The 21053-nt window shown below is 46.8% G+C and overlaps 1 long non-coding RNA gene across 1 annotated transcript; it reads right to left on the reverse strand.

Annotated features, from left to right (window-relative positions):
- Positions 1-7883: 7883 nt before the first annotated feature.
- On the reverse strand, positions 7884-11572 carry LOC120862987. Its single transcript, XR_005720897.1, has 3 exons — positions 11386-11572; positions 10639-10817; positions 7884-8787 (listed from the first exon to the last, which is right to left on the reverse strand). It is a non-coding gene; the product is annotated as an uncharacterized LOC120862987 (long non-coding RNA).
- Positions 11573-21053: the final 9481 nt, after the last annotated feature.

A 21053-nucleotide genomic window follows, 5' to 3' on the forward strand; every position in this document is an offset into this window, starting at 1 on the left:
CGTCTGGATGGCACATGGTGTAACCCAGCCATCATCACGGTCCAGCCAAGCTGCTGCAGGATTGCCCACCACACCTGTCGTCCAGGGGACCCCAGCCCCCCTCCCTCCCGGCACCTAAAAGGACACACGCCAAATATCCAAGGATCACCTTTCACATTGCTGAAGGGTCTGTAGTACTGAGGTCTGGGTTTAAAAGCAGAACGAAGCCCATTGTGCCCTTTCCTCTCCCTGGCCTTTCAATCTTTCTGCCCTTCCTGCCTTTCTGGCCTGAAAGGGGGCTTTGGAAGAGCTGGCCTCCTCCTGCCCATGAGAGAGGTCAGCTGGCCTTCCAGCGCAGCCACAGGGTGCAGCTTCTGGCCGCCCCCCCAGGGGAGGCTGCTGGAGGACCCAGGGCAGCTTCTCTCCCGGGCTCTGCTCTTCAGGTGCCTGGAGGTGTTTGCATCTGTCCAAAATCACTGCAGATGGTGATTGCAGCCATGAAATTAAAAGACGCTTACTCCTTGGAAAAAAAGTTATGACTGGCCTAGATAGCATATTCAAAAGCAGAGACATTACTTTGCCGACTAAGGTCCGTCTAGTCAAGGCTATGGTTTTCCCTGTGGTCATGTATGGATGTGAGAGTTGGACTGTGAAGAAGGCTGAGTGCCGAAGAATTGATGCTTTTGAACTATGGTGTTGGAGAAGACTCTTGCGAGTCCCTTGGACTACAAGGAGATCCAACCAGTCCATTCTGAAGGAGATCAGCCTTGGGATTTCTTTAGAAGGAATGATGCTAAAGCTGAAACTCCAGTACTTTGGCCACCTCATGAGAAGAGTTGACCCATTGGAAAAGACTCTGATGCTGGGAGGGATTGGGGGCAGGAGGAGAAGGGGACGACCGAGGATGAGATGGCTAGATGGCATCACGGACTCGATGGACGTGAGTTTGAGTGAACTCCGGGAGATGGTGATGGACAGGGAGGCCTGGCGTGCTGCGATTCATGGGGTCGCAAAGAGTCGGACATGACTGAATGACTGAACTGAACTGAACTGATGGCAGGGCTGGGCTGCCCCCTCATGGGTCCAACCATCAGCCACCGAGGCAAATTGAACACTAGTGTCTGCATATAGAATTTGAACAGAAGTCAGCAAGCCTAATAGGACAGGCTTGGCTATTGCATTTTAATTCCCAAGAGGACATAAACATGCTTCCTCTGCCCAGATGTCTCCCCCAGGACTCCCCCAGGGCCCCTACGCCTCTGAGACACCTGGCTCGGGGTAGGCAGGCAGCCAGGCTTGCAGGCTCATTCGGCAGCCCGCTGCGCTTCCGGGATGATGTCTTGCGTTCCCTGGCAATTTCACCCGGCCCTGTGCACAGGCTGCTGGCAAAGGCTCCAGGGCCGCTTCAGGCAACGCCAGGCCTCCGCCCCCTACAGGGAGCACCAGGAGGCAGAGGGTCCCAAGGATGCTGCGCCTCGGGCAGCCCCCGCCCTGGAGTTGCAGCGGGTTGGGGGTGGGGAGGAGACGAGCGGAGGGACACCCAACAGGTGCCAGCGGCACACTTCATCCCTGAGGCTTCTCGGAGCACGCGGGGTACAGACCCAGACCCTCTTCACCATTAGACCCGCTGCAGGGGACTGACCGAGGAGACAGGACCCCTCCCACCAGCCCCTAAGAGGGACAGGGCACCAAGTACTCACTCCCATGCTGATTGCCTGGTCATACAGCAAGTATTGTTTTTATTTTTGAGATTAACTCTTTATTTTTGAGATAACTAATATTTTTAATCAACTATATGTTGATTTACAATATTGTGTTTCAGGCATTCAGAAAATTGATTCAGTTATACATATATAACTTTATATATACAACATATATTGGAGAAGGAAATGGCAACCCACTCCACTGTTCTTGCCTAGAGAATCCTGTGGACAGAGGAGCCTGGCGGGCTGCTGTCCATAGGGTCACACAGAGTCGGACACCACCGAAGCGACTTAGCATGTATGCGTGCATTGGAGAAGGAAATGGCAGCCCACTCCAGTGTTCTTGCCTGGAGAATCCCACGGACGCAGAGCCTCGTGGGCTGCCGTCTATGGGGTCACAGAGTTGGACACGACTGAAGCGACTTAGCAGCAGCAGCATACAACATATATAACTGAATCATATATTTGCCTTTCTCTTTCCAATTCATTTCACTTAGTATGATAACCTCTGGGTCCATCCATGTTACTACAAATGGCAATATTTCATTCTTTTTTATGGCTGAGTAATATTCCATTGTGCATTTCCCGGATGGCTCAGTGGGTAAAGAATCCACCTGCAATGCAGCAGACACAGGAGATGCGGGTCTAATCCCTGGGTCAGGAAGATCCCCTGGAGGAGGGCATGGCAACCCACTCCAGTATTCTTGCCTGGAGAATCCCATGATCAGAGGAGCCTGGCAGGCTACAGTCCATGTGTGTGTGCTAAGTCACTTCAGTCGTGTCCGACTCTTTGTGACCCTCTGGATGGATCTTAATTGCATCACGAAGCATCTTTCCTCAGAGCACAAGGATTCTCTAGTTGTGGCAAGCAGGCTTAGTAGTTGAGTCAAACAAGCTCAGTTGCTCCAAAGCTTGTGTCATCTTAGTTTCCCAACCAAGGATCGAACCCACGTCCCCTGCATTGCAAGGTAGATTCTTAACCACTGGACCAACAAATGAGTCCCAGACATTTAGGTTTTCCTTCTTTTTTTTCTGTCTAGGCCTCTTGCAAATGAAGCTGCTACAAACATGTATTCAAATATTTTCATGGAAGTGTGGTTTCATTTCTCTAGAGTAAATACCCAGGAATCGGATGCCTGGGTCATGTGGAAGATGTACATACAAGTTTCTGAGAAACACCCAAACTCTTTTCCAAAACAATTGTACCAATCACAATAGGAATGTATGACACTTTCAGGTCCTCTACAACGTTGTCAACACTTGCACGGTCATTCTTTTAAATGTGAGATGTTTTTATAAGGTATGTCTCATAGTGATTTGAATTTTAGCAATATACCAAATTACTAAGTGTACTAGGTATTCAATACCTGAACTCTAGCAGTATTAAACATCTCTTCCTATAGTTTCATTGACCTTTTTTGTTGGTCGATCTTATAGTCAACCACTAATAACTTTTTTGGCTCTGCTATCACAATTTGTCATTTATTTTGCATAGATGCCCAAGGTATAGTTTTCTTCTGATATCTATTATTATTTACACAGCATGGCATCAATAGTCAATCAATGGCAAGACAACTCTTCTAGGTAAGTGAAGTTAAGTGAACTGAAGTTGCTCAGTCGTGTCTGACTCTTTGCGACCCCATAGACTGTAGCCTATCAGGCTCCTCTGTCCATAGGATTTTCCAGGCAAGAGTGCTAGAGTGGATTGCCATTTCTTTATCCATCTTCTAGGTAAAGATGAGCCAAAATAAAAATTTTAGAGTTTTATATTCAAATCTATTTGAGAAATAAACTTTCCATACATTGATTTGTCAGGGAAAAAAATGTGCTTTCACTTAAGATATGTATTTTCTCATTTAAAGTCCATCTAAGTACAACAAGCATTAGTTTGAAATCATTTGGAAAAAGACTGGAACAACTCTAACATTGGTGCCTCGACACACAGCTTATGGTGTCTTAGTTCCCAGACAAGGGCTCTTGATAGTGAAAGCAAGGAGTTGTAACTCCTGGACCACCAGGAAATTCCCAATTTTTTTAGTTCCTCAGAAAAGATGCCAAAGTGCTTCCTCCCAGGTTCTAAGTGTGGACCCATTGCGTGTGCAGAAACGTGATAATCGCTACTCTGCAGAAAGTATAAGCCACGGATTAGCCATCATCCAGAGATGAGTCTTACATTTCCAATTATTACATATCCTTCTGAAACATGACTTAATTGCTTCTCAGATTCTATTGTATAAAAACAAAGTTTATTTGATACATCTGTTTTTGAAAAACATACATGGTTTTTTGAACATTATCCTTACGATGTAAGTATTCCCACCTCTGAGCACTTTCATAAGAGAAATTCCTAGAAGCAAACTTTCAGAGTCAAATATTGCACACTGTTTAAGCTTTGATATGCATTGCAAATTGCTCTCCAGAATATCTGTACTAATTTACATGGTTACCAGCAACATTTGGGCATGCTCTCTTTATACATTTTACTAGTTTATATATATATATATATGCATGAATGTATATATATCTTCTGTCTCTCCAAGCTAAACATATTTAAATCCAGCCTTGGGATGGCACATGCACACAGATGTGAACTCACCACCCCACTCCTGCACTAAGGGAGACATTTCTACTGAAGCACAGAAGTCTGACTCACCTACAAAACCCTGCTCAATACAGGTCTCCAGACAGCCACACCCACGGGATGGGCGTCGGCGTTCCAGACAGAACTAGGAGCCCGCCGGGACGCAGTTCTCCTCCAGGACTTCTAACATGTGCTGGCGTCCCTCCTCCTGGGGAGCATGACTTGAGCGGCCTTCGTTTTGGCTCTGAACACACTTCTCCCCAGCGCGTCGCCTCTCATCCTCCTGAAAGCCTGGACTTCCCTGTGATTCCAGGCCTTCCGTCACGGCGCCCCTGTGGACCCAGCCTCCTTGGTAGGAGCTTCATGCTTCAGATGTGTTTGTTTAAGCGACAAAACTCCCCTGACCAGGTTCTTGTCACTGCAGCTACTTGTGTTTACCCGTAGCAATTACTCCTCTGTCCTGGTGGAGAGACAGAGAGATAGACTCTACTATTTGCACATAAATATACGTATATTACTGTATTATATCTGTTATATATGTATCTGCTGGTTCACTCATTCATAAGATCACTACAGATGCATCCATAAGGACTCCATTGTGACGCATCCGGACAAATATACTGATATTAGCTACTGATTCTTTTCCTACAGGAATTAAAAAGGGAAACCGTAACTCAGACAGCGTAAGAATTACAGTCCAGTTTCTCTTTGCAGTCGATGCTGCTGGTTCTGCACCATTGTCTGGCTTCCCAATAGCTATGATCCCACAGAGAAGGAAACGACAGCCCACTCCAGTATCCCTACCTGCAGAATTCCACGAACAGAGGAGCCCGTGGGCTGCGGTCCACGCAGTCGAAAAGAGTCGGACGTGACTGAGCGACTCACACACGCATACACGTGGGCTGCTAATGCTGAGCGATGCCCTTTGCTGATTCACACCAGTCGGTGGGGAGCGACTTTATTTTGCTGGTGGGAATATAATTCTAGAAAGTGTCCAATCACTGTGTGATCAACATGAGTCACTGCGATTTGGAGCATACATACAGGAACGTGTCTCTTTTTTCACCGTGTGTCTCAGAACTCTGTCTTTCCTGATTGCAGGAAGTTCAACTTCAGTTGCATGTCTCTAAATTGCCCAGGGCCCCAGGAATTTCTTTGGTCCAAGAGGCTGTGGAGAAGGGTGCACAGAGAGGGGAGATACAGATTCTTCTCACACAAGGCTTAGAGACCTGAAGTCAGATCTGGCATGATCCACAAATCCTCCAGTCCGGGAAGATCCTGTTGGGCCATGCAGTTTCTCAAGGATGAAGGTCCCATCATTAGAAACTCTGACAGTAAGATCTCACCAGCTGAGCTCAGGATCATGGCTCTGGCCTCAGGTTTCTCTGGAAACACACAGAGAAATTCTCAGGGGGAAAGCCAGCCCTGGGGGGACTGTGTCAGAACTGGATGTCCACCCCTCCAGGGTCAAAGCCAGCTTGCCTTTCCTCTCCAGACACCATCCCCCAAGAGCTAGAACATCATTTCTTTGAAATCCTCAAAAAACAAAGTACTTGCCTGCACACCTTTCCACAGACAATGAAAACTTCTACCCGTCTAAGAAAATTCTGCCCTTGCAATTTACAGGCGTTTGCATCCAGGCTACATAACCTTGTTACAGTAAAGAAGAGAAATTGAACTTTTGGAAAACACCCCCTTGAGTCAGGCACCCACTGCAGTATTCAAATTTAGTCCTTCAGATACAAATGCAACTATTTTTATTTTTTATTACTTTAGCAAATTCGCTCCCCACTTGTTATTCAAAAGTGTGTAAATTATGGCACATTAATGTGTATGCACTCAGTCAATCACATCCAACTCTTTTGCGACCCCATGGGCTGTAGCCTGCCAAGCTCCTCTGTCCATGGGATCCTCCAGGCAAGAGTACAGGAGTGGGTTGCCATTTCCTTCTCCAGGAGAGCTTCCCGACCCAGGGATGGAACTGCATCTCTTGTGTCTCCTGCATTGCAAGACGATTCTTTACCCCTGCACCACTTGGAAATTAAACAAGACTACAAAGATCTCTATAGCAAACACACCGGAAGAGTTGTTTCTGCACATCACTGCGGTGCTCTTTCGGAAAATGTTGTTATTGTGTTGTTGTTTTCTAACCTCTTAGGCTCGAGGTGACATGGAGAATAACTTGTTAGTTGAAAAACTTCTTAGGCGTTTTTCTTACTGATTGTTTCCTGAAGCCACACACCATCAAACACCTGCCTTCCGGCTGTAGGAGCTGCAGTTACTTTTTCTGTGTTCCTTGCTATGTGTTAATAGTTCTCGCTGTTGCTTTCTCTTTAAACCTTTCATTCCTTCTCACATTCATTTTGGAGGCGACTGACCTCCTAACACGTAAAGTAATTCCTGGTGTGGGGGCACAGGAGTGGACAGAAGAGAAGGCAGAGTCTGCATGGACTTGTGGTTGCCAAGCAGCAGGGAAATGAGAGTGTGGGGTGAGCGGATGAAAACTTACATATGGAACGGGTTCCCAACCAGGTCCTACTATATAGCATAGGGAGCTGTATTCAGCAGCCTTGATGGAAAAGAATTTGGAAAAGAATGGATGTATACGCATCACGAATCACTTTGCAGTAGAGCAGAAATTGACAGAACATTGTAAACTAACTGAACTTCAATGAAACTTTTAAAACAGAGAGGAAGGCTCTGTTCCTGCGCCCTAGGAGGAACACTGTGCTCCTGTGGTCATCTTCCCTCCTCCCGCCCTTCCTCCCCCTCCTCCCTGAGGGCAGCTGGTGTGAAAGGAAGAGCTCCTGGAACAGCAAGCCAGCGACCGAAGCCTCCCAACCTAGAGTTTCCATTCAAATGCAGCCTCCTGACCCGGCTGCTGAAGACCTTGTCATCACAGCGTGCATTGGACCACACTCTTCTCACATGCTTATCGGAACTCCTGACTTTATAAACAGGCAGAAGTGTCTGCTCAGTGCTGCCCAGCCTCAGTAAGTTCTGCCTGTCTCGACGCTGACACTGCCTGAACACCTGAGGGGCATAGACATGGAAGGGGTCTCTGCACAGCTCTTCCAATGGGCCCGGTATGGCTGGGAGTCTCAGGTTGAAAGACAGCCCTCTCCCTTAGCCTGCAGCCTCGGAGGGACATTTGCCATCCCAATACCTCTTGTTAGGATCCTAAAAGCATCCTAAACAGAGCTGGATTTGGATGGAGCAGTTTAAAATCCTGTAAAGAAGGCTGCCCTGCCATCTTGTGGTGGATACAAAGAAAGCCTCCTGTTCAACGCTGACCCAGGAAACTTGGTCTTTATCGTTTGACAGGATGGTATCCAAACTTCAAAATGGAGTGCTTCAGAGAACTGAACTAAGAGAGGGGGCAAGGGTCTTGACCCTACTTCCCTCATAACTCAGTCGGTAAAAAAATCTGCCTGTAATGCAGGAGACCGGGTTTGATTCCTGGGTTGGGAAGGAAATGGCAACCCACTCCAGTACTCTTGCCTGGAGAATCCATGGACAGAGGAGCCTGGCGGGCTGCAGTCCACAGGGTCGCAAGAGTTGGACATGACTTAGAGACTAAACCTCCACCACTTCCACCATCCCCATGATACTCGCTGACCACTGGAACCCTCAATTAAAATTCATGAGAAATATTTCACTAATCAAATTTATTAATTCACACATTTTGAGCGTACAGTTCAATGTGTTTTGACAAGAGCAAACAGAACTACCGCCACCGCTGCCACCCGTAAAACTTTCACCCCCAAAATTTCCCTGACGCCTCTTTGCCAAACCACCCCTCATACCAGCCCTAACCACAGATCCGCTCTCTTCTCTATTTTGCCGGGTCTAGAATTTTTGATAAACTGAATCATGCAACATACGCTTTGCCTTCTGACTTCCCTCTCTCATCATCATGATTTTGAGGTTCACCCAGGTTGCATGGACCAGTAACGTGATTGCTTTCCTTGTTGAGTGGTGTTCCACTGTATGGGTATTCCACATTGGGTTCATTCATGCTTAACCCGGTAGATGTCTAAGCACTGTCAGTTTGGGGCAGTTATAAGTAAGTTGGTCTTAACATTTGTACACAAGTCTTTGTGTGAATATAAGTTTTTAGCTTCTCTTGAAATGCCTAGGAGTAAATTCAAGGGGTTATATTGCTGTGAATATATAAGATATAAGAAGCCACCTAATCTTGCTCCAGGTGATTAATATCATCTTATACACCACCCCACAATGTACGACCACACCTGTTGCGCCATGCATGCTTGCTAAGTCACTTTAGTCCTGTCTGACACTGCAACCCTGTGGACTGTAGCCTGATGGGCTCCTCTGTCCCTGGGATTCTCCAGGCAAGGATACTGGAGTGGGTTGTCATTTGCTTTTCCAGGGGATCCTCTTTAGCCAGGGTCACCCATGCAAACAACAGGCATCTCATTTTAGCTGATGGAGCAGGTGAGCTGGATGTCTTACGAGGCTTCAATAGTGTGTTGTCCTGGTTACTAATGATAAGCATCACTCCTATGAAAGAAAATTCATATTTTATTTTTCAATACATAAAATTTGAGAATGAAAATTTTTCATATTTCAAGACAAGAAGAATTTAAACATAAAAATTCTTCTCTCCCTTTTGACCTCCTCTCTCCCTGTACTGTGCATTGCTTATCTGCGCTTTGCATAGACCAGACCTCCCACTGTCAGCAGAAATACCAGCTCAGACACAAAGAGCAACATTCTCCCAGCATCAACAAGACAACTCCTTGAAACGTAGCATCCCTTCTTGATCTCGTAAGGGGTCCCATGACCCATCACAAAGGTGCTTAGATCTGGATTATGTTAACTGTCAATAATACATCATTTGATATACAACCCTCTGTCTCAAAAAAAAAAAAGTGTATAAATTTGAGTCTTGACTTCTAACAGGTAGAATGGTTCTCAGAGTTTTCTGAGATTCTCTTCCCAGGTTATAATTCTCAAATTCGGCTTGAATAAAGTTTTCCAGTTCTTTCTTAGATCAACTGATTAATTTTTGATGACACACTGCAAAAGCACAGAGCACGTGTGCCGGTACAGACGTGAAGATAAATACCTGGCAGAGATTCAAAGGGAAGGGCCTCCTGAGCGGACTTCCGGGGTGTATTCCCTGTGCAGCTCCTGACTCTGTTTTCCTCTGTTCTGCAAATTCCAGCCCCTCGGCGTCTCCACCCACCAGCGCTCGCTGGGGACCTTCCTCCTGCTCTCAGGCCACCTCGCATGCTCTCTTCTCTCAGGGAACACACCTGTTGTCCAAGGTCTGAAAGCAGTTCTTTCATCGTTTTGCCCAGTTTTCTAGTTTTTGAGGGTAGAAGGCATGCCTATTCCCAGATAATCCATCAAGTGATAAAAGTGAAAATTCCCAGGGAATCTCTGGTGTTCATTGAAAACCATGGTATATTAGTGCCCTGCAGCTGCTGTGGCAAGTTGCCACAATGTGTGGTTTCCAACAGCGGAAAGCTATCCTCTCAGAGTTCTGGGAGCCGGGGAATTCGTAGGGCCACATTCCCCAGAGACCTCAGCAGAAAGTCGTTTATTTTCCCTCCCAGCTTCAGGGGTTGGGGGGCGGCGGAGTGCCAGCACTCCCCAAACTCGTACCTGCATCCCACGGGGAAAGCCTTGGAAACCAAATTCCAGTCTAATCCTCTGATTTAAAACTGTGGAAATTGATGCCCCCTTCCCCCTCCTCCAACAACAACAACAACAAAAATGAAGGAGGCTGAGTGCTGAAGAATTGATGCTTTCTAACTGTGGTGCTCGAGAAGACTCTTGAGAGTCCTTTGGCAGCAAGGAGATCAAATCAGTCAATCATAAAGGAAATCAACCCTGAATATTCATTGGAAGGACTGATGCTGAAGCTGAAGCTCCAATACTTTGGCCACCTGATGTGAAGAACTGACTCATTGGAAAAGACCCTGATGCTGGGAAAGATGGAAGGCAGGAGGAAAGGGGGATGACAGAGGGTGAGATGGTTGGATGGCATCAACAACTCAATGGACATGCGTTTGAGAAAACTCTAGGAGGTAATGAAGGACAGGGAAGCCTGGCGTGTTGCAGTCCATGAGATCACAAAGAGTCAAACATGACTCAGCAACTGAACAAAAGCGAAAACTGAACGCGATGTCTCCACTCAGGAAGCAGATGAAATATACAGAGCCCCAGACTCTGAGGCGGACTATGAGCAGGGAATCTGAATTTTCCAAAATCCAAGGTCGTTCTGATGCAGGCAACCCATGGACCACACTGAGAAAGGACATTCCAAGGGCCCGCAACTGAGTAGTAAAATACATATGAATGTCCACAAGCCAAAAGCAGGGTCAGAATGGACAGCGGACTAACCCTGGAATCTCAGCTCCAGTTCTCCTAGTTTCTGCTACATGTGTTAGACTCAAACAGCCAGGACCCTTGCAACATTATCACCAGATGTTTTTGTAAGATGGATCCTCTTCTCTAAAGCTGGATGTCTAGCAAGCTAATCATAATGGAAAGTCACTGATAACGTCTGAGGCTCTCTGAACCTGTGAATTCACCAAGGAATAAGGAAGCCCTAGAATCAAAGTTATCTTGGGCTCTCTTAATATAAGTTTCCATTTTTAGGCTAAAAGTTTTTCCTAAAGATGAACATGGTCATAACCTTCCCTACTGATGAAATTCTAAAATTGCCCCCCAAACGTGCCCTGCTCGAGATTTTACAGCAAATCCTTTCGTATTTTTTTCTAATGGCTTTAAAAAGAGGCATAATTGAAATGCACAATATACTTAATTTAGTAACTTGAAACCATTTCAATCTCCCATGGATCAACTGGAAATAGGGGAAATTTTTTTAAGTGGTCTGTAATGATATTTTAAAAGGCTAGAGAATAATAACTACACGAATGTTTGCATGACTGACATTTTTAGCTAAAGATCAGCTGGAAAATGATTTTTGTCTGTGTTCTCAGAGAAAAGCTACCAGTCAATTCAATCAATTCAAATGAATTCAAAAGTCAAACTGGTTAGAAGAAAACCCCTAGTGACTCATAAACTTTCCACTTGAACAGGCAAAATATTACAAAAACACAAAGACATTTATGTTACAGGACTTACCATGCAATGCCATAAGAGCTCTTTCTTTTATCCATTAAAGGAAATGAAAAATACGTGAAAAATCGAGCTTGGACCCTTGTCAGCTACTTTAGAAATATAAACTGCTTGACGACAAGGGCTAAGTTTTATCCATCACAGCATGCAGCTTATAGAAGGGGCCGAATAAATATTTGAATGACTCCGTAAGAATAGAGTCATGCTTTAGAATAGAATTATGCTTTTCTGGAAGAGAATAGAAAGATCTTGAGCTTTTAATAAAAGTGTTTTATTATTATTACAAAATAAATAATGTAAAAAACCCCATAAATTTTGAAATGAGTTGCTGAGTGGAATTTATTATTTCTTTCTGCTGAATTATCTAACTCGTAACCTGAAAAAGTTAAATAGCAATAAATTTCCTTATTCCTTCATGTGTCCACACACTAGATTTCATTTACCCATGAGACTCAAGTCAATTTAAATAAAATAGCATCGCTTTTCAAAAATAAGCAATTACTTCAGGGAAAACTTGGATAAAATATTTCATGTAACTAAAAAACGTTTCAATAACACCTCTAGATACTCAATTTTTTAGAAATCCTCTATTCTATTCCATCCTTCATGGTTCCTTCTATTACCCATTCAGTCCATAGGTGGCATGCCAGCTGGTAATCACAAATGTACCCTGTATACTCCTGAATAGGAAACGAGATCTGAAATGAATATTTCACCCTTTCACTGTAAAGACTTGTCTACGTCTTCAGGTGACGCCTTAGAAAGTCTCGGGTAGAAATGATAAGTGTAAATGGAATGCAAAATGGAAAATACTTTTAGCGATTTTAAATGAGAATAAAAACATCAGACTGGCAGCAGGGGGCAGGCTGCAGGGGGCAGCTGGGTGGGTGTGATAATGATCACAGAAGAAGCAGCCCAGGAGAGCCATTCCCTCCAGGCTATAGTTCTCACCAGCAACGATTTCCAGGAGCAGGTAGGTCCAGCCTGTTATCTGGGGTCCTTGCCTGGCTTCCCTGGGGGCGCAGTTGGCAAAGAATCTGCCTGCAACGCGGGAGACCCTAGCTTGATTGCTGGGTTGGGAAGATCTACTAGAGAAGGGATAGGCTACCCACTCCAGTATTCTTGGGCTTCCCTTGTGACTCAGTTGGTAGAGAATCTGCCTTCAGACCCTGGTTCGATACCTGGGTTGGGGAGATCCCCTGGAGAAGAGAAAGACTACCCACTCCAGTATTCTGGCCTGGAGAATTCTATGGACTACAATCCATGGGGTCACAAAGGGTTGGACACGACTGAGTGACTTTCACTTCTTCACTTCACTTCACTTGCCTGACTGCTTCCATGGGTAGAATCCCCCTCCGTTTCAACTCCCAGGGGCTGTTACACAAAGCCGACAAGTGGGTCTGGAAGCTCGATATTCACTGAGGCTGCACCTTGCAAGTACAACCGAGTTCCAACAAATTAGATCTCTAAGTAAACAGAAATTGAAAGCAGTGCTGAAAGTGTTAGTTGTTCAGTCGGGTCCGACTCTTTGCAACCCCACGGATGTAGCTCAGCAGGCTCCTCTATCCATGGAATTCTCCAGGCAAGAATACTGGAATGAGTTGCCATTTCCTTCTCCACGGGCTCTTCCTGATCCAAGGATCAAACCCAGGTCTCTCGCATTGTAGGCAAATTCTTTACCACCTGGGCTGCCAAGGAAGCCCCGACAATCCTGGAGTGGGGATTCCCTTCTCCAGGGGATTTTCCCAACCTGGGCATTGAACCCAGGTCTCCCACATTCTGTGAAGATTCTTTACCTAAACAAAATTACAAAGCAGTGCTAAATAACACTTGAGTCAAGAGACCTGTCAAGATTTCCCAACACCTGAGGATTATGTTTGTAAAAATGAATTATCCTATTGACAGAATATGTCAGAAGCTATTAGCAGAGATTTACAAATGGAAACATGACTGAAGGAAGGTGTTCCCCTTGTACTTGGGAGGCAGAAAGCCAGAAGGAACATCTCTCCTACTCCGGTCACAAGAAAAAACTAGATAACTTCAAGACCATGATAACTGAATCGCAAGAGAGAGCTAAGGTGCTGACCCAGGAATCAAACCCAGGTCTCCTGTATTACAGGCAGATTCTCCACCATCTGAGCCACCAGGGCAGCCCAAGGTCACAGAGCAAATGTGCACTGTGCCTTAGTTGCTCAGTTGTGCCCGACACTTTGTGACCCCATGGACTGTAGCCCGCCAGACTCCTCTATCCATGGGGATTCTCCAGGCAAGTATACTAGAGTGGGTTGCCAAGGTCTCCTCCAGGGGATCTTCCCAACCCAGGGATCAAAGCCAGGTCTCCTGCATTTCAGGTAGATTCTTTACTGTCTGGGCCACCAGGGCAGCCCAAGAATACTGGAGTGGGTAGCCTATCCCTTCTCCAGGGGAGCTTCCCGACCCCAAAATCAAACCGGGATCTCCTGAATTGCAGCAGATTCTTTACCAGCTGAGCTTCCAGGGGAGCACAGAGAAAATAAGTAACCTTAAATACAGAGAAAGACAGAACCATCCAAGGAAAGAGGCGGTGGACCCTGGCTCACCTGCAGCAGAGCAGGAGGAAACAGTAGACGCTGAGAACTGAGCAAAATATTGGAAAGAATTCCCGAAAGCCTGCGTGGGCAAGCCAGAGAGCACAGAACGTCTGGAAGCCAGAGACGCCAGAGGAGGTCACGCCCTGTGGCCGGCTGCTCCCAAAAAGATGGGACAGAAAATGCCACAGGCTCCGCTGCAGCCTGAGAACTGGATGTTTTGCTGGTACAGAAAAGGCCCAAGACGAGAGGACTCCTTCCCTGTGAAAATTAATCTTCAAGCCACTGGCAGAACCCTACAGGCCGGAAGAACTGAGGTGCATGAGGCTGGTGTACGTGGAGGAGGCAGGAAGTGACGCTCAGCCCTGAGGGGTCCTGGCATGCCTCAGCTCAGCCGTCTGCAGGCACACACCCGCCCTCTCGGTCAGCTTCCTCTGGCCTGTCTCTCGTCCCTGTAGCAGCACATACTGTCCCTGTCCTCCTAGAGGCCCTCGTCCCACCCTGGATGTCACCTGCAGCGTGGCAGGAGGGTCCCACGCACTGGCCAAGCCCCCGTCCTGAGACCCCTCTCTAGCCCCAGAGGTCAGCTGGCTCCTGCAGGGGGCACCGGGGTCATGAGCCCCCCTACCTCCCACCCCCACCCCGAGCAGCAACCAACCCTCGACTGACGCAAGACAGAAGCTGGTAGTAAGTGCCCCGGCATCTGCCCTCCTGGGTGAGCCCATCCAAGGCTGGGCACAGGCTTGCAGAGGGTCGCATCCACCCCCAGCAGGCAGGCAGCGTGCTTTCAGTCGGGCAGTCCTGAGGGTCGATGCCCGTCCTGTGACACTGCGGGCTGCTGCCCAGCACCCTGCTCCCCACTCATGGAGCGAGAGTGGGAGTCCCTCCAAAGGGGGACGTCACTGTTACTACTGACATCCCCAAAGCCACTGTCTCCTGGGACTTGACCTTCACAACAGTTACCGTGAGTTATAATTATCACCTCCCATATGGAAAGAAGGGAACTGGAGGACGTGAAGATGCTGACACAGGGTACCCTTCCACCTGGCCTCCCTGGCCTCGCCAGGGCAGAGATGGAACGCTACCTGGAGTAGCCACTGTTCGGGGGTAGGAGGGTCCCATCAAATCCTGGGGGCTCCCCTTTGTAATATTCTGGAGAAGCTGCCGGAGAAAGTTAACTGAGCTCCAGAAGTCAGGGTTCTGAACAAGCCAAGGAAACTTAAGAGTATGTGATTTAGACAAAGGGAAATGAAAAATCATGCCCTAAACTTCACAGGTCAAAAGGAAACGCAGTAGCCAAATAGGCACATTTCCAATATGAAGGGCAGCCTTCTCAGAAAGAATAAGCTAATGGTTACATTTCTGAAACAATTAGATAAAAAGTCTCCAGCCATTTTACAGGAGTGTGAACCAGTTTTATTTGTGCGTAAATTCCTTGAGATTTGAAAAATTAAATAAGTCAGTTTCACTTTACTACCTGAAGAGAATGTCACCACTGTTTTCTCATTTCTGCCAAGAACTCTGAGTTCAGTATGTTTTGAAAGTGTAGGAAAATGTCTAGCAAAGCATTGTCTGCAGAGAGGGAAAACCCAAATTACTTTCAATGAACCGAGAGGATTTGAAATGAAGAATACAGTGAAGCAGATAATTACCTTGAAATAGATTTTAAATATGCAATTGCTTATATGAGTGCTTGAATTCCAGAAAAGTCTAACATTAATTCCTAAAAGAGCAGGAGAAAAGAAATCTAGATAAAACTTAGGTTAAAAAATAATTTTCTTAGCTAGAAATGAAGGGTGTGAATTCACAAGTTAAAAGTCACATCCACTATGTACATCATTTTGAACAGAGTGGTCTAGGTTTGAGCCCCAGAACCCAGCCCTGCAGTAAAAATGCCTTCCCTACCCTTCAGCTCTGCAATAGGGAAGAACAAATCTGCTTCCACGTGAGATTTTTCTTCCACTTTAACCTTTGTATTCTATTGCTTTTGCTTTGCTTTAAGAATGTTAAGGACTTCCCTGGGGGTCTGGTGGTTAAGGCTCTGTGCGCCCAAACCAGGAGGCACAGGTTTGGTCCCTGGGTGAGGAACTAAGACCCCACATGACTGTGCAACGGCCAGAAATAAACAAATAAAACAGACATTTTTTTTTTTAAATGTCTTGTATAGCCTGAAATATACAGGAAAGCCAATTCTCAGGATCTGACCTTTAAGGTTAATACCTCATTCATACAGAGATAAAAAGTTGCAGAGCAGAGGACAGCATTTGTCTTGTTAAAGGTTTACAGGAACATGTGACCTGACCTGCAAGAACAAAGGATTCCTACACCAAGAAGTTTACGACAAACTGCCATGCTCTGACCTCACGATGTCTTTAAAAAAATGCTTGCTGAGGGAAGTCCCCCGCAGTCCACTAACTAGGACTCCAAGCTTTCACTGCTGCCAGCCAGGTTCAGGCCCTGGTTGGGGGACTAGGATCCAGCAAGCCTCATGGCACAGACAAAAAGAAAAAAAAATAGAAAACTATTTGGCTGAAATTCTTTGAAGAGTTCAGGATGTGGGGGAGGCATCAGCCCCCCAGTTCTCCTTGTGCAGCCCTGCAATAAACCTGTCTCTACTCCAAAGTCCACTTTGTTGCTGACTGACCTCACTGCTGGTCGGGCATGTGAACTTGCATTCAGTAACAGCTCTACCTGCAGAGGGTGACTGCAGCCATGAAGTTAAAAGACGCTTACTCCTTGGAAGGAAAGTGATGACCAACCTAGACAGCATACTGAAAAAGCAGAGACATTACTTTGTCAACAAAGGTCTGTCTAGTCAAGGCTATGGTTTTTCCAGTAGTCATGTACAGATGTGAGAGTCAGACTATAAAGAAAGCTGAGCACCGAAGAATTGATGCTTTTGAACTGTGATGTTGGAGAAGACTCTTGAGAGTCCCTTGGACTGCAAGGAGATCCAACCAGTCCATCCTAAAGAAAATCAGTCCTGGGTGTTCATTGGAAGGACTGATGTTGAAGCTGAACTCCAGTACTTTGGCCACCTGATGCAAAGAACTGACTCATTTGAAAAGACCCTGATGCTGGGAAAGACTGAAGGCAGGAGAAGGGAATGACAGAGGATGAGATGGTTAGATGGCATCACCGACTCAATGGACATGGGTTTGAGCAAGCTCCAGGAGTTGGTGATGGACAGGGAGGCCTGGCGCGCTGCCGTCAATGGGGTTGCAAAGAGTCAGACACTACTGAATGACTGAACTGAACTGAACTACCTGTTCTGGGGCTGGGGCTTCATTCCTGGGGTCAAGCTTAGCCCCTTTGCTCACTTCTTCAGTCAGTCCTCGAGTAACCACGCAGGGGTTCCCCTCTTTGCTTCCCGCAGCTGCTGTCACAGAGTACCACAGACTCTGATACTGTGTACGTGGCTGAGATGACAGAAATGCATCCCTCACCGATCTGCAGTCCAGAAGCAAAGCAAGGTGCATCTTCCCACGGAGTTCTCCCCGTGGGCACGTCTGTGTGCAAAACTCCTTTTCATGAGAGCACTGACATATTGGAGCAGGGCCAACCCTAGTGACCTCATCCAAACTTAGTAACCTGCAAAGACCCTCATTCCAAACACAGCCCCATCCTGGAGGACAGGGGAGGATGGGGTAGGAATTCAGTGTCTTTTGGGGGGACACTGTCCAGCCCACAAGAGTCACAACACGTCATGCATCTGAAGGCTCTGAGACACAGGTGTGATGTGACTTACAGCTCAACTCCACTCACTGGGGACACTGGCCCCTGACAGACATCGCATGGTAACAGAAAGACACCAGTTCAGTTCAGTTCAGTTCAGTCGCTGAGTCGTGTCCGACTCTTTGTGACCCCATGAATCACAGCACGCCAGGCCTCCCTGTCCATCACCAACTCCCGGAGTTCACTCAGACGCACGTCCATCGAGTCCGTGATGCCATCTAGCCATCTCATCCTCGGTCGTCCCCTTCTCCTCCTGCCCCCAAAACCTCCCAGCATCCGAGTCTTTTCCAATGAGTCAACTCTTCGCATGAGGTGGCCAAAGTACTGGAGCTTCAGCTTTAGCATCATTCCTTCCAAAGAAATCCCAGGGCTGATCTCCTTCAGAATGGACTGGTTGGATCTCCTTGCAGTCCAAGGGACTCTCAAGAGTCTTCTCCAACACCACAGTTCAAACGCACCAATTCTTCAGCGCTCAGCCTTCTTCACAGTCCAACTCTCACATCCATACATGACCACAGGAAAAACCATAGCCTTGACTAGACGGACCTTAGTTGGCAAAGTAATGTCTCTGCTTTTGAATATACTATCTAGGTTGGTCATAACTTTCCTTCCAAGGAGTAAGCGTCTTTTAATTTCATGGGTGCAGTCACCATCGCATCTGTGATAATGTGCACACAGTAGGGGCTTCATGCTCACCCTGCGAGAGTGGAGGGCAGCTTCCTAGATGAGGTGAACTTCTGATTCTGAAGGATAGACTCTACTCTAAGGAGGCAGGAAGGAAGGACGGCTGCTCTAGGCTGAGGACTCTGCCCTGTGGAGTCTCAGTAGAGATGCCAGCCTCTATTTAGGGCCCTGAGCAGGTGCTTGAGATGGAGGGAGTGAAGCCGGATGAACGGGGACCAATGAGAAGGACACAGTTACCCACGTTAATGAGAACAGTGCCCAGCATCCTGGGCAGATGCTAGATGGCAGCCCTTCAAGTGGACATGAGGCTGTCAGAAGACCGTGGCCTGAACACCCAGGAAAGGAGAACAGGGAGGTGATGAACGCCCCAAGCACTACAGCCTGACTCAGCGTGGCTCACATCAGAAAAGACAGAGAGGGCCGAGGTGGGGGGCCTCTGGGAGCGCGCATCAGCTTGGGTCACAGTCTCGTGACCTCCTCCCGGTGCCCCTGTGTGTCCATACCGCTCTCTCCATGTCCTTGCTCATCATCACAGACAGTAGCCAGCACCGACAGTTACCTAGGCAACCGGCCCCCTTGGTGACCAGCAGGTGCCAGAGGACCGCTCCCAACCACAGAGGAGCATCCTTCCCTTCACCTGGTTGGGCCGCCATAGCTCTCATTCCCATCCCTGGACAGGAAGAGTCACCTGTACCCGGCTGCAGCCTGAGTTCCTGATCAAATACCGCGGAGCGATGGAGTCAAAATCCCCATCTCATCTGTTAGAAGAGCCAGGGGAACTTATAACAATTTCTGATGCCCAAGTCTCATCAATCTCTCAATTTAATTAGTCCAGCTGGAAGCTCAGGCATATTTTTTTTTTAATTTCCCTCAGATGAGTCTAATGTGCGGATAGAATTGACATCCCTTGACTTGGTGCAATCTGGGGACCACTCTTAGGTGTAGAAGGAAAGTCAGGTCTGCCACGTTACAAGGGCTGCGGTAGAGGAGAGGTGGGTACTGTGAAAAACATAATAATATAAAACAATAGTAAAACAGACTCTTTCGGTAAGGCGGAGGTGGGTAATGAGGCTGGGTAGACAGCCCACACTACAGCAGCTGAAACCAAGCCAAGCTCGTTACTTTTCCTTGTTGTATGTTGTTTGTAACGTGGATAACTTGGGTGTGTTTACCAGTTAAGGGGAAAGACACAGGAAAAGAACAATTAAACAGAGAGTCTGACTGACCGGGCGATGTCACGGAGGAGTCAGCGATGGGTACCCCCAGAGGCTTGGAATGCACACGGGTTAAATGCTCATAGGAGCACTGTGAACACACACCGAGTCCCTTGCAAATAAGAGTAGACTCTGACATCCAGCAAGAGCCGCTGCTTAGCACTTGGAAGTAAAGCACTTCTAAGAGGCCATGAGTCTTACCGCTTTTTCTATGAGGACACCCATAAAATCAATAGTTATTTCCTCTCCTCTTTCACTGTGTTTTCAGCTCAGAACAATTTTGCATCCTTCATGCTTAGTCCCTCAGTTGTGTTTGACTCTTTGGGACCCAGGGACTCTATGTAGCCCAGCAGGCTCCACTGTCCATGGGACTCTCCACGCAAGAATGCTGGGGTGGGTTGCCATTTCCTACTCCAGGGGGTCTTCCTGACCCAGGGGTGGAAGATGCATCTCCCTTGTCCCTGCCTTGCGGGTGAATTCTTTACCACTGAGCCACAGAAGAACTATACAAAAGACAGCTTCACGACCCAGATAATCACGATCGTGTGACACTCACCTAGAGCCAGACACCCTGGAATGTGAAGTCAGGGGGCTTTAGGAAGCATCACTACAAAGCAAGTGGAGGTGATGGAATTCCAGCTGAGCTATTTCAAATCCTAAAAGATGATGCTGTGAAAGTGCTGCACTCAATATGCCAGTATATTTGGAAAACTCAGCAGTGGCCACAGGACTGGAAAAGATCAGTTTTCATTCCAATCCACAAACTACCACACAATTGCACTCATCTCACACACTAGTAAAGTAATATTCAAAATTCTCCAAGCCAGGCTTCAACAATACGTGAATCAAGAACTTTCAGATGTTTAAGCTGGATTTAGAAAAGGCAGAGGAACCAGAGATCAAATTGCCGACATCCGCTGGAACATCAAAAAAGCAAGAGAGTTCCAGAAAAAATCTACTTCTGCTTTATTGACTATACCAAAGCCTTTGACTGTGTGGATCACAACAAACTGTGGAAAATTCTGAAAGAGATGGGAATACCAGACCACCTTACCTGCCTCCTGTATGCTGGTCAAGAAGCAACAATTAGAGGAGACATGGAACAACAGACTGTTTCAAAATTGGGAAAGGAGTATGTCAAGACCGGATATTGTCACCCTGCTTACTTAGCTTACATGCAGAATACATCATGCAAAATGCAGGGCTGAATGAAACACAAGCTGAAATCAAGATTGCCGGGAGAAATATCAATAACCTCAGATATGCAGATGACACCAACCTTAGGGCAGAAAGTGAAGAAGAACTACAGAGCCTCTTGAAGAAAGTGAGAAAACTGGCTTAAAACTCAACATTCAAAAAATGAAGATCATGGCATCTGGTCCGATCACTTCATGGGAAATAGATGGGGAAACAGTGGAAACAGTGTCAGACTTTATTATTTTGGGCTCCAAAATCACTACAGATGGTGACTACA

The sequence above is a fragment of the Oryx dammah genome, unplaced genomic scaffold (genome assembly GCF_014754425.2).
Source record: "Oryx dammah isolate SB20612 unplaced genomic scaffold, SCBI_Odam_1.1 HiC_scaffold_4, whole genome shotgun sequence".
Classification (NCBI taxonomy): Eukaryota; Metazoa; Chordata; class Mammalia; order Artiodactyla; family Bovidae; genus Oryx; species Oryx dammah.